The sequence below is a fragment of the Lichenostomus cassidix genome, chromosome 5, assembly GCF_008360975.1.
Source record: "Lichenostomus cassidix isolate B80296 chromosome 5, HeHo_3.0, whole genome shotgun sequence".
Classification (NCBI taxonomy): Eukaryota; Metazoa; Chordata; class Aves; order Passeriformes; family Meliphagidae; genus Lichenostomus; species Lichenostomus cassidix.
Window position 1 is genome coordinate 36,337,996 of NC_139486.1, and position 10,018 is coordinate 36,348,013.

The 10,018-nt window shown below is 38.5% G+C and overlaps 1 long non-coding RNA gene across 1 annotated transcript; it reads left to right on the forward strand.

Moving 5' to 3' along the window:
- The first annotated feature begins 7,537 nt into the window (after window positions 1-7,537).
- Window positions 7,538-9,479, forward strand: LOC146436363 (uncharacterized). Its single transcript, XR_014852643.1, has 3 exons — window positions 7,538-7,722; window positions 8,021-8,104; window positions 9,406-9,479. It is a non-coding gene; the product is annotated as an uncharacterized LOC146436363 (long non-coding RNA).
- Window positions 9,480-10,018: the final 539 nt, after the last annotated feature.

The following is a 10,018-nucleotide window of genomic DNA, read 5'->3' on the forward strand; positions in this document are numbered from 1 at the left end:
GTTTGAAGTTGTGCTGTTGTATCCAATTGACTCATGCTTGAATCACAATCACCTTGCTTTAATTGTCCCTACAGCAGATAATTTTAAAAGGTGTTTATAAAAGCTCCTTGGTTTTAAGTTGGACTAAATGAATTAACCAGGCCCTTCAGCCTCTGATCTGATCAACTATGATTACTCTAGAAAAAGAGTACACTGCCTGCATCTGCAAGACCACCTACTCACATCAACAGGTATTACAGGTAGTCTTTTGTGGGGATGCTATATTGTCAGGGACAAGGATCATTTTGCATTCACAATAATATGGGTTTCTTTTCCTCCACAGATGATGACTGTGTTCTAAGTAGCTGATAAGCTTCTCTAGCTGAAGCTTCTTTTCAGCTAAGTGCTTAGCAACTGAGGTTTTGTAAATAAGTTCACCTGTTGTTAGTGCTATTTTACAAGGAAACAGTTACTTCTTACATTTTTAAAGAAAACACTTTGAACGATTTTTATAATAAATTCTTTTGTAGGTTTTTGAAGGCTGAAGTAGTGAAGAAACAATTTAAAATGTCTAATGGGATATTGTACTCTACTAAGAAAACAGTGACTTTATATGAAAATATCTGGGTTTTTTGTCTGCCCTTTCAGTGTCGAAGGCAAACTGCTCTGTGCTGCAGATCTTCTAACACAGGTCTTATTGTATATGCAGTGATTCCAAGAGAAATTAAATTAAAAGGCAAGCACCATAGTGCTGGGAAGGTACAAGGTGTGCTTCTTTGTTAGGTTGCTCAGGGCAGCACCAGATAAACAGGAAATCTAGGGCAAAGGAGGGAGCAGAACCTGTGATGGGGTAGCAGAGAGGGCAAACAACTTGTGGCCTGCTGTTGAGTGTGTTTAAGCCAGCTCTGCAGAGAAGAAGTCTTAGTAAAATCTCTGTCCTAGAAAAAGCATTGCCTGGGAAAATGAGGGAGCTTGGAAAGTTCTGGTGTTTTCTTAAGGGTGCTGTACACTGGAGTAGGATGGGTGGAGAAATTTTTCCATTTATCTGAGGAATTTATTCATAGCCAAGCAATGTTGTTATGTTGGACTCTATTTCTTAATAGTGCTGTGCAAAATCTTTACAGTTTATCAACTCCAGTAGAGGAAAAATGCATCAGGAGCCACACCTAAAAATCTTAAACTGGGACGGAATTATTTCTAACTCTATTGCTTTTGATGTGGCAAATATTACACCCAGCGAGACTTTTAATCGCACGTGTGTGTTCAATTGCTGGTTGAGGTACTTTAATCAACACCTTGAAAGGAATAAAAACAAATACAGGAAGCAGTGTTTAATCAGAACCTGATATTGATATGATTTGGACTTGAGAAAGGTAATGAGATCTAGAGGTGTTGGAGGTTGAAACATTTCCAATGGAAAGAGGGAACTAACTAATACTGTTAAACAAAGTTCTGATAGGGTTTTATGTTGACTGGTCACCCATGTTTGAGGAAAATTAACTCATAGCAGATGCATGGATGAAGTAGTATGTATGGGAAAGTATGTTGGTGTGAGAACAAATATATTAAGGAATAAACTTAGGATGAACATGAAAAGAATGTTTCAGAGTTTTGTGACATCTATGAAAAACTTGACAATGGTTGGGCTAAATTATTGGTGGATATCTAAAGTAGAAACTGATGAATTGATAGAACAAATTATTTATACAAAGGTATGTCAATGTTATAAAGAAGTGTTCTCTTATTTCACACGTTTGTGATCAGAGCTCAACAAATGGTAAGAAGAGAAATGCTATTATCTCCCTAGGCACCATATAAACAAAGGGAGCCTGTATTGTGGTATTCTTAGAATGAAATCTGCTGCAGAAGCTGCAGTGCAGTCTGTGCACGGACACACATACCTGGGTGTTTTTTCATAGCCATCACATTTTTCAAATACATTTGAGAGAGTAGTGCCCTTTTATATGATACTGCAATGACTCTCCATCCAGTCCTCAACAAGGCACCACTTGCTGCATTTATAATATTAAAATATCATAAGACAAGGCCTTGGCAGACTTGCTGTAAAATAGTGTTTGGTACTAGCTTATTTCCTGCAAATGGATTTGACAGAAGGACTTCAATTTCAGGGCAAAATAAGTCAGTTAGAATTGGGGTTAGTAATAGAGGAGACATATGGGAACACATTCTGTTACATGTGAGAAGCTTTGTAAAGTATTATTATTACTATATAAATGTATCTATATAATATACATTATATAGATAAGATATGAATTATTAATTATTTGTCATATACCTCATCTTTCCTTCTGTAGTTTTGTGTGTTTTTCATCATGCTGATGATTATGACTATTGCACTTTTTTTATCCATGGTTGCAATTAAACTCAACAGCGCATCCAGGTGGTGGTTTTTTTGGTTGTGGTGGTTGTTTTTTGGTTGTTTTCTGAACTGATTATTGCATTGCTGACCATCACTTTTAAGCCAGCTAAGAGCTGTATAATGTCCCACAAACCAGAAATTATGTTGAGAATTCCACAGAGCTTATGATTCACGCCTTATGTGCTTTCAACCATGAGTGTGGATGTAAATATCAGGCTGAGTTTACCTTAAGGGTAAATACAAAGAGCTGCAAAGCTTGATTAACAAGGTAAAAAAATGCTGCTCAGAAAATTATGGACAAGAATTTAAACTATTTTCTCTTAAAAAAAAAAATCCCGCAATATCATAGGTAATTAAATTTTACATGCGACTTTCATCTGCAAACAAATAAATCATTACATAACCCCAGTGGGGGGGGGGAAATATCTCTATAAAAATGTAATTATAGTTACTGTGCCTGCCCAATATTACCACCACAAGCATTTCCTTCTGCTTTGTAACAAGTAGAAATTAAGGTAGGTTTTTGCAGTACTGCTGTGAAGTTAACCAGGCTCTGTCCCTTTGCAACACATCCTTTTCCATCTCCAGTGCTGCAGGTTCTTACTGGAAAGTGGCTATACCCCTCTTAATCTAAATTGTAGTGTAACAACTGTGCAACTGTAGCAGTGTTATGCCCTTGTCAGAATCAGTAGATTCATTGCAGGCACATCCATGATTTAAATGTAGGGTGTGGGGATATTTTTCCTTTAGCATTCCACCACAGTGCCAGTCACTGATGTGGTAGAACAATGGACATTCTCTGCTGTTAAGATTACTTCCCAACTCACTTTTTTTAAAAAAAGGTGTGTTTGCGGTTTTGCTTTTTTTTTTTTTCGGTTATTGTTGTTGGGTTTTGTGTGTGTGTGTGGTTTTTCACCTGTTAGAAAGTTGTGGCAGTTGAAAAGCAGTGCTGGAACTGAGAAGCCTGGCAGGGATCAGAGTGGATGGAACTGTACTTTTCGAGTGCTTCATGAATGCTTTGCTTGCAGAAGTTAGCCCCTGTTTTGCAATGAGGTGTGCTGGAAAATGGCATCTGGACAGATGCATTCATTAGTCTATTGTGAAACATGGCAAGTTTAAGCTTGTTTTATCTGCAAATTTCAGCTTGGGATTTACTGTGGAACCATTACTGGAATCTGCATAATGGTGCATATGATGCTTTAAGGAAAATATTACATCAGAGATTAATTTATAATATGTCAACAGTATTAAAGCAATGTCTCAGTAAGAAATGAGAGTGAAAAAAGTTAGAAAACCATGTATTCTGGCTGCACCCAAGCCATTCTGTGATTCTATGGTACTTGGGGTTACATGTGGAGGTCCCTATGGAGTTTACAGTGTGCATCAGGAAATGGAAGTCAGCTCCATTCAATTTGCAGCTATTTCAAGTTTTCTCTCTTTTGGCTCTTTTCTGTCTGTGTCTCATGGGGTAGTTATTATTTGGTGGGACATTGAGGGCAATATCCCTACCCCCTCTTTAACTGTCAGAGAACCAGGTACTGGCTGCTGACTGAAATGTAATTATTCTGGAGGCATAATTGTATTTTGCTTTCATAGATATGTTTAATTCAAGGGTGTTTGTTTTCAACAACAGGACTGCTTTGGGTTTTGTTTTTGTATCCACTTGAATCAGTACTTATATTTAGCAGAAGCTCTGGCAAGTTCAGGTATCCTTAAAAAAGTGCATTCTTTACCAGACTCTTGTAACAGTCACAAGCAGAGGTGCTGTCAAGACTGACATCAGTTATGCAACCACTTCAAAATCTGAAGGTTTGCTAACAGGAATGTTTTCTTCTCCCTTTTGTAGGAGCAGAACACAGTTCTGCAGGTGTGGGCATAAGGAGTGGTTCCTCTCATTGGCAGCTGCTCTTTTTCTGAGGAGATGAATATGATGAACTGTAAGGATTGTTCTGACAAGCTTCTTCTTGTAAGTGTAGTATTTAGCACAATAGACCAGGTACTCCAGGTTTTTGCGTGGCTTTTGAATGGAAGAAATGTACCAATAACAAATCAGTACTGTAGGACTTAAACATTCCTGAGTGATGTATTTTCTTCATTCTGACCTAAAACAAATGGTCTGAATGTTAACTAGGGATGCAATTACAAACCTGTACTCAATACTTACTTCTGTCTTCCCGTATCTTGTAGGAAAAGCCCACAGTTATAATTAAAAAACGTAGTAACAGTGAGTGCTGATAAAGAAACAAACACTGAAGCTATCTTGAGGACTTTTCTTCTTTTGCTTCAGGAGTGTGATAAATTGCATTGCCAGTGGACTGTTAACCCATGCACACAATCACAGTCTTGACCTGTGCTGTAGATCCAACTTTAGAGCCTCTAATTCTCCAGAGACCACCTTGTCTCCTATGAGTCAGTGATAAAGAGGTGATATCTTCTGATCTGAGCTGAAGATGAAAGTGGATTCTGGGTGCTGTGACTTGACATTCCCTCAGTGGCCATTGGGGTCACCCCAGCAGCATTATTTGAGAGGAAGGTGCTCTTGAGTAATTTAGTCCTTGGGAGTTGTCTCCTCAGCAGTAACACAAAGCAGCTTGTTCATTTGCTGTCATCGTCACTTTTGTCAACTGGCCTCAGACTGTATTGATGTACTTGTGGAATAACCCGAGAAAATTGATGCAACTGCTTCATAAATGAGGCCTAAATTTGCAATATGAATGTCAATATTTTTTTAATGGTCATATTGAATCATGTATTAGAACAAAACTTCAGCAGGATACGAATACAGTTGTGCAACTTCTGTGCAGAAAATATTAATTCAAGCGGTTTATTTGTTATCGTCCCACAAGAAAGATGTTTCCTGTGGAGTTTTCTGTATTATCAAATCAGGAAATGCAGCTTAATGCCTCTGTTCTTCATTCTGCCCAAATGCTTTATACTGAAAAGTGCATGAAGATTTAATTTCTTATGGATTTCATTTGCTGTCACTTCAGCTTTTGTCAGAATCTAGGTCAAAAAGGATTATTATAAAGTTTTGGGATGGCATATTTGGGTCACATAAATGAAGTGTGATATTTAGAGATGGTGCCCCACAGCTTTTGTTTAGGGGGTTGTGAAGAACAAAATCACTAGTATTTTTTAGAAATGAAGATGGACCCTGTGACTGCATTGGTGTATCAGAGCTCAGGTCAAGAGGTCTTTGTCTCTTTATCACAGCATCTTTGTCTCAGAAGTTGCAAGGCTTGTGAGTCAGACTCTGAAGGCTTTTTCTCCTTTTGTTTATATTAGATACTAAATATTTGATGTCAAATAGCTGTAGAAACCCTGTGAGAAATAGGGGAAATCACTGACTGTCAGTCTCTATTTTCAGTGAGAGGAAAGTGATTCTGAGCCTGTGACAAAACCTGTCTGGGATCTTGGTGGCCAATGGGCATCTCCAGCTCTCTTAGATGCCTCTCAAGAGGCTGCAGAGCCAGTGCTGGTTCTGCTGCAAGCTCCCTGCTCCTCTGCCCCCCAGGCACCCTGCTGCAAGTGATGTGGCCCAGCTCAAGTGCCTGTGTGCCTTCAGACCTCCAGACACAGCCCCTACTGCTTTGTTATGATGGTGTTGGTGAAATACTACCTTGTCTTCTGGCCTGTGGCTTCCTGGCTGTGACTCACCTGCACCATGGTTTGTGATGCAAGGTATCAAGTTATCAAGTCATTTACTATTATTGCTGGGCTGCATCTGCTTTTGGGTGGGAGAGTTGTTTAGCTGGATACTTTTTCCCTCATTATGTGCCGAGTAAGCAGGGGAGTGCAGTGACAGAGCAGCTTCAGCTGTTAATATTGATTAATTTGAGTTATGAAATCTACAAAAGACCCAAATGTGGACATCGCGGAAAGGGTGCAAGTTACGTGGGGAGTATGGCACATTATCCAATTGGGTGGCTAACTTTTGTCTCTCAAGAACTGAAGAGAATCCACTGTCATTGAGCTGAGACGTAAAATTACTTCAGAGCCTAATTGAAGTGATGGAATGGCTATTGGGCTCAGCCTCTTGTAACAAGAGCTCAATCTCTTGTTTCAAATTAGAGTTTTACTTCAAAAACGTTATTATATAAACTAAGTGAAATAGTTCTCTGTTGTAATAACTGTTCTACAATAAAAAAAACAACCCAACAAGAAAACTTTAGGTGGGAATTCATCAAGCTTTTTTTTCATAAGTGGCACTACAACCTCAAGCAGAAACATTCATGCATTCAGTGCCTGAATCTATGAAAGGCAAGACTAATTATAATAATAATTTGAAACTTTATCTAAGGTAGTTCTTATCTAAGGTAGCTCATCTCTACAGGACAGTTTGAATACTCAAATACTTTCATTAGAAATGGTTGAAAAATCAGATTTTTATTTTTCCCTAAGAAGTCCTGCTGCTTTTAGAAAGGGTTTTCAGTCTGACTTAGAAATTTGAAATTCTAAAAAAGAAAGAGTTTAAAAAAAACTTATTTCAACTGCTATTTCTCACTATTGAATAACACCTACTTTTAGTGATTTCAAGAATGTTTAATGCAATAACTGGCTTCTGTGCTATTTTTGTATTTTAGTAGTAGTACTAGGTCCTTTTTATGTATTGAGTGCTGTTACAGAAAAATAATGGAAATTATTCTACAATTAAAAAGAAATCAGACTTGACATTTTTAACAGTGATGTTTAAAGACTTCGGAAAAATTGGTATGTGGTTGTTTCTGTTAAATCTTATGAGATTCTAACATAGTTTGATTGAAAGCAACACTTTAGCTAAAAAAGTTTGAATACAAAAGCTCCTGCTGGCTCTGCTGACTCCTTAACATCCTGTGTGTAATGGAAATAAGAGAGAAGAAAAGCTACAAGCTGTTTTCTTTAACTATTTGCCGCTGCCTGTGAGAGCCAGCCTCCACTTTGTAGTTGTAATTTGTAGTGGGCTTGGTGAAAATCCTTGCAGTTGGAGAAGTTGGTGGGGGCTGGAAGTGCCCCAGAACATCACTCTGTGTGTAGTTATTCAGACCTTATGTTTGTGGATAATGACTATTCTGGGATTAGCCTATGATAAAATGTCTGATCCATCTCCTTTTTTCCCCTAAATCACCATGGTGTTAAAAAAAAAAAAGAGAGAGAGAGACAAGTCTTCATGTGGCACAGAGCAAGTGCATCATTTGTGCTTTTGAAATCTATGGGAGGTGGAGCCATGCGTCAATCTGTACAACTCTTCTTCCCAGCCACAGCTGGTTGGAAAATATTGTGGTCCAGGAGCACCTGCCAGTTGGGAGGCACAGAGACTGGAGCATTGCAGTGGTGCCTTTTATGAAATAAAGATACGAATGGGATCATCAGCCTATTCCCCTTTGGTAAGAGACCACCAGTGGGGCAGGAAAATCTATTTGGCTGTCTTGGATGAGATTCATCAAAAGCAAATGCTTGGGCAATTTTGATGCTTAAATGTCAAATACATCTGCAGCAGGCAGATTTATTAGTAAAAGCAGCAGGTAGATGGTCTTGGCGAGATGGATATATCCCATCATGAAGAGGAGAAATGGGAGAAATGCCAGGATCTTCTGATACTGCTGTGGTGAATCTGAGTGGAAACTGAAAATTCCTGACTCCTGGGTTTTATCACTGGCCTGTCTTTTGGCTCTTTGTCCCCAGGATCGGCTCATCCGGGCAAACCCACACAGGAAAATTGGAATCAGGAGGAGGAATCATGAAAGACCATGCAGTGCTGGAGATGAGGTATTGTACAGAAGGCAGCTCCTGGATTGCAGGGAGAGAGCTGCAGGGTATGAAGGAAGGCTGGGTCACCTGCAGTCTCCTTTCAGCCTTTCCATTCTCTCCCTGAGCTGAACTGTTATTGTGAAAGCTGACATTTATTGACAGCTAGTTAAGGGAATATTTGCTTCTTCTGTGAGTGTGCTCTCTAGAGTGCAAAGCATTCCATATGGCTTTGGGGTTGGGAAGATGATGAACTTGTGGTTTAAATGTTAGGCAAGGAACTGGGAGAGCTGGATCTTAGTCTTGATTTGCTATGGTATAGTTATATGATGGTAGTCATACCTCGTAACACCAGGGCTTAGTCCTTAAATTGTTTTTCCTTAACTTTATGGAGGCAGATGAGCAAATAAAATGGCTTACTCCAGTGTCTGCCACTTTACTGACCACTTATTTTAATGAAGATGAACTGGTTTTGGAAAATGCTGAAAAACAAGAGGCACACAAGGAGGTTCTAAGGAGGCAGTTTCTCAGAAATCATAATTCTTTGGAGATTTAATTGCTGCTTTCAATTTAATTAATGAAGCTATTGCTTCTGCATGTAATCTTTTACTTTTGATGTTCTTCAAGACTGTCTTGTTTTTTTCTGTAACCAAGTGTAGGGTTGTGTGTAGCTGTGATGGGGAGTGGAGGGAGAACAGAAAAAATGGAGAGAGTTGTGGAGTCTTCAAGCTATTCCGCTGTAGAGCCCTACCTTATAGGTTGTCAATATTGCTATACCTCAGTGCTTCTCCTTGGTAAATTAATCAGCTCAGCCTAGGTTTGTCCTGATTAAGGCAGAGTATTCTAAATCACCTGTAAGTGCTTTTATTTTGTACTTTTTTGTGTGTGTGTGTGCATTCCATTAATTATAGCTTTTCTTGCTTATTTGTGTTTAACTGCATAATCTAACACACTGACAATTTTGCTCTGTGTTCTCAGCTTTCCATTTTCTTACAGTGTTTAGAGCTTTAACGATTCCTGCTTTATTCAGTTCTGGTTCTGTAAAAAACCCTGGTTTATGTACATATACCAGTTCTGCTTGCTGTGTTAATGGGGCTTCATTTCTATTAATGTAGACCCTAGCTGTGAATGACAGGTTATCTTTACTTGGTGTCAAATCACAGGAAAGTATTTCTTCTCAGAAAATATCTCAAGTAGTTAAAATGAAAGCATATTCACTGCATTAATGCCAGAATGGCCTTTGTGATGTTCTAGGATAAGCTATGTTAAATATATCTGAGTTATTTGCTAATAATTAAGTTATTTTTCTCATTGCTCTGCAGCCAGAAACGCCTCAGTTGCGCTGGCTTTCTGTAAAAATTATAGGCATGAGAAATCTCCGCAAAGCAGATCTGTGTAAGTATCACTGATGGCATGTTTATGGCTTAGCAAGAAAATTACTGTCACCTGATTTTAATACTCCTGTACACCTGTTGCTTGAATTACAGCAATATCTTGAGGGTTTTCTTGGCTGAAGAAGTTGTATTTATTTTAGTTTTCATTTAAACTCAAAATAATTTAGAAAACATTTAAAAACGAGAAATGAAATAGAATAGAAATTCTGTTCTGGAAAAGAAGCTATCCTTCCCTTTATCAGCTGCTCTGTGCTATTTCCCTTTCTCCTAATTCTTCAGTGCCCCTTTTCCCACAGGTTGCCCAATTCCCTTCTGAGCATCATTGTGAAAGATACAAGAAAAATCAGTAGCTGGTTTGGATGCTGCTGTGTTTGTGTCTTCATCGCTGTATCACTGTGGATGACTTGTGCATTACAATTAGATGTAAAACCCCCAAACGAAATTTTCCATTTTATTTTAGAAATTGCATTTCAAGAAGTAAAGTTGTATATTATTTTTTTGGAGCCTGGCAAATATTTAAAAGTAGTAGTTAAAAAATTAC